We start from the raw sequence: 4,188 nt of genomic DNA, 5'->3' as shown, positions 1-4,188 counted from the left end.
CCTGGCCCATGATTGACAACAATAACAAAAACACCATCTTAAAAAATACAAAAGTTGGGCTTATCCTGTAAAATATTAATGCTTAGGCTGGAAGCTGCACACTGCCAGGAGGGAAAGAGCTGTTCCCTGGGCCCAGTCCAGTTTACATAATCTCCCAAGTTTGACTTTGATCTGAAGGGAGCAAACACAAATTGTTTGAAGGCATTTAGAGGCAGTGATTTATTTGCAATCAACATTCTTCTTATCATCAGTTGTATAACACAAGTCAAATTATCCCATCAAGTTTTTTTGGTAAATAACTTTTTTTTCTTTCTAACAACCTCATTAGACCTCATTACTACCATAAATGCTCCAGACAGACATTCACAATTTTATCTGCACATGCAGAGTTCCCAAATAGCACACATCTGTATTCAAAATGACTGTAAAAAGTGACCACCCTCCATGTAGAAAATGGTCAATGTGTTAGATCAGCAAAGGAAATTCAGACTCTGAGAAAGTTGTAAATGAGCAGATTTCTTTAACTATTTAGCTTGGTGGAGATGGTCACAGATAAAAGTTTTCTGTGACTAGATTTCATTTTTCCTAATCACTGCAAAATTTACTTTGTGCATTTCTAATCATTTTGGTTGTACTGGAGAAGACGTTTCAGCGTGGACTCTACTGGGAATTCTTTCTGAAGGGACACCTTGTAAATCTCTCATTCTGGCAGCCAGGACAAAATGTGACTGATCTTTTTCCATAGTGTGAGATCTGAAAGGTGGCAGGGCCTCTCTCAGAGAAGTAGACTTTCCTTCAAAACTACAAGAAAAGTTAAAACAAAACCCATCAGCTTCTCTCTGTCTCTCTGCTCCTGCATGGTTGGTGGGGATTGATTCCTGCACCTCCTTTGGGGAATGAGGATTCTTGGGGGCACCAGGGCAGTGAGTTATCCTGTGGGGAGCAACATAGGAGGGGGCTGTCTTCCCCAGGACCACACATGACCCCACACAACTCCCCAGCAGCCCAAAGTTGGAGCCTGAATTTCACAGTCAGACCCAGGAAAATGGATCATTTGAGCTAGCAGACAGGCCAATGCCCCTGCAGAGAATTAAATGTGCAGCCACCTCCCCCCACAGCTGACACCCATTGGAAGGGAGGAGTAAGAGGACACAATTTATGTTAAGTCACTGGACACTGTTTTCTCTAATCCTCCATTACTTAACACAAGAAGAAAAGGGTGCAAATGAATGAAAACTTTGGCAACTTACAAAAGTAAAACCAAACACCACTTCAGATGCCAAAAATGATTTCAACTTAATTTTTGCTTATGCTCAAAACTGCACACTCACCACGAGGAGACCTCCTCAACCCATGTGATCCCATTGTTTGGATTATTTTGATTCACTAAATATGGCTTTACAGGATTCCCTCTGGAAAACTTGAATACAATTACCTCAGGTCTGCCAGAAAGAGAGAAAACCAAGACTTCCAGACTTAAGTGAAAAGTTGAAGAGTACACAGGAGTGGGGACAGCAGCCAGGAAGAGGAGTCCCACTAAGCCACGCTAAGCCACTGGGACCCCCAGGCCTGCCCTGGCTCCCGGGCCACCCTGGGCCAGTTTGTCCCCAACCTCCAGCATGGGAAAGGAGTCCTGCCCTGCTTCTGCTGCCTCTCTCCACTCCTGCTGAGACCCCTTCCTGACCCAGCCCTTCCACTTCCCCAGACCTAGACAACCCAGAGACCACTGGAGGGTCCTCTACTCTATCCTGAGACCCCCAGGGGTAGTGTGGAGGAGTGACCACCACTGCCCAGGCCTGCCCACAGATCTCCACCTTCTGCTTCCCTCTCTGGGGGCCTGAAGTCCCACAGAATCAGGGAGATTCCCATTTTCCAAGCCTGAGGACAGACACCAAGACATCTATAATTAGTGACAATGATGCCCACAATAGTCATTACTAATTGGCAGCTCTGAAGGCAGGTTTGATTTCTCTGCTAGGAGTCAAGTTTACATCCTATTCATGCCACCCCACGTGCACACTTCAGAACACCTGCCCCACACCTCAGGCTCCTCTAGGGCTTTGACACAGATTGGGGGGTTACCTCTTCTCCAACTCTGGAAAGTCCCTGAGAGCAGCCTTTTCCTGTTACCAGCCCCACCCACCTAACCCCAAGGCAGATTCCATTTCCAACCCCTCTTCCATACCCCAGAGGAACCCAACCACAGCAGTGAGTGCCTGCCTGAGAAATGGGCCTGCCCCACCACCATCCTCTTAGCAAACTACAGTGTCATATTTCAGGGCCACAGGTAAACACAGGTGAGATAAGCCCTGGGGTGTGACCTGGAGGATGACACTTCTCAATCTCAGGATTCAGATACACAAATTGCCTCCTTCCCACCCATTTTAGGATGATTTCCTTCATTGATCACTGCCCCCATCCCCCCCATACACACTCATGGGAAGCTGGGGTTACTGCAGAGCCTTGTGGCAGTGGGGATGTGGCAGTGGACACTGTGTGCTCATCCTCAGGAGTCTGATAGTGCCCATCTCTGTGGCCCTACTGCCTCACTTCCCTTGGGGTCCTGAGATGATGACGTTATGGAGGAGCTGGGTAGGAGGAGGTCTGGCTGGGCCCCACCTGGAAACTTCCCTGTGACCTCACCTGGAACCATGCAGTTCTCAGGAAGTGGGACCAGCAAAGCTGTGGACTTGCCCCAGGAGCCCTGAAAAGATCTGGAGAGGGTGACCGTGGTCCATTCTCTTCTCAGGGTCAAGAGCTAGACCTGTGCTCCAGGCCTCTGGGCTTAAAAACAGTTCTAGAAGAGTCCAGCAGAACGTGATGGCCCTAACTCACCTTCCTTCTTTCTCCTTGGTCCTTTACTCCAAAACTTGCATCTAGTGCACAAGAAAGCAATGTGGTGGGCAGGTACACATCATGCCACCAAGCACCTCCTTGGATGGGGGGATGGGTGGAGAAACTGTGGCTTGGCCCAGCCTGGAATTTACTTCCCACAGCTCTGCCACTGTTTTGTTCCCTCCCATCGAGGGTTTGGTGAGCCCAGGGCTCCGTGGTCCTGTATGTCCTAGCTGGGAGAAGGGTTCTGCTTAGGGACCCTTAAAAGAAGTCATAATTTCTCTCTAAAATGCCAAGGGAACTCTCCAACTAAGCCTCCCTGGCATCCAGGGCGACCCCTCCAGCAGCCCAAGGGTTTAGGTCAAAGAAAAGGTATGACTCGGGTCCTGTGGGGCTCCTGGCTCCAGAGCAGAGGCTGCAAGTCTCCACCTGCTGGGTCATCAAACCCCGAAGGCCCAGATGTGTAGCCTGAGTCGCTCAGCTGGAAAAGACCCAACCCAAGACACTCCAACCCTGCCCCTCCTCACAGGGGCAGTTCAGGCAGCCCAGCCACTTCTCAGAAGGCTGCCTCTACCTGGAGCCAACTGCACCCAGCCACAGCCCGGTTCTCCCTGTGCCAGAGAGGAGCCAAGGAGCCATTCACAACCAGACCCAGGGACCCAGAGCAGCTGAAACTGAGCCTCCTTCCAAAGCCGCCCACCCCCACCCCACGTCGGTGCCCTGGATCAGAAGAGCCGGCTGCCTTGGGACCCGTAGCACCAGGGCTCCAGGAACCGAGGGAGGTGTCCTGTGCAACTGGCGAGACCATGTGAAGCTTGGAGGTAGAGGTGACTTGGACTTGCCTGCAGGAAAGCTCGGACAGTCGGCAAGCTGGGACTGACAGGTTTGGGACCCCAGGAGGCAATCGGATCTTCAGAGCACTCGGGTGTGGGCGACAGAGGAGGTGCATCCGTGAACTGCCAGTCTTTGAGCCAAGTTGATTTTAAACTGGTTTTAAGACTTTATGGAAAATTTGTTATGATTTGGCAGTTCTCTAAATGGGAGGAACTTGTTATGACTGAAAAAGACAGTTTCTTTATTCTCTCTTCAATCTCTGGGTTAGTCTCTTACCCTCCCACCTCCTATCCCTGGGGCATATTTACATAAGGGCAAGATCAAACAAATTCAACAGTGTACACAGTTTCATTTCTTCCAAAATAATTCTCTAGTTTTGAAGCTCTGACATCTTGAGGTCCCCAGTGAAGAGGAAGAAGTTCCTTGGGGACGCCATTTTCCCAGCACTGGGCACAGACTCATCACCAGGATGCAACGGGCCTGGTCGCCAACCTTTCAAATGACCTTTCTCCATTGCCC

The 4,188-nt window shown here is 49.9% G+C and overlaps 1 pseudogene; it reads right to left on the bottom strand.

The window, feature by feature from the left end:
- The window catches only part of LOC103252039, a 5,154-nt pseudogene extending 1,477 nt beyond the window's left edge, over positions 1-3,677 (bottom strand).
- Between the last annotated feature and the right edge of the window lie 511 nt (positions 3,678-4,188).

This window comes from Carlito syrichta, unplaced genomic scaffold (genome assembly GCF_000164805.1).
Source record: "Carlito syrichta isolate Samal-C Ts95f unplaced genomic scaffold, Tarsius_syrichta-2.0.1 Scaffold61467, whole genome shotgun sequence".
NCBI lineage: Eukaryota > Metazoa > Chordata > Mammalia > Primates > Tarsiidae > Carlito > Carlito syrichta.
The sequence above is the reverse complement of the archived record's forward strand: the minus strand, read 5'-3'. Positions and strand labels throughout refer to the sequence as shown.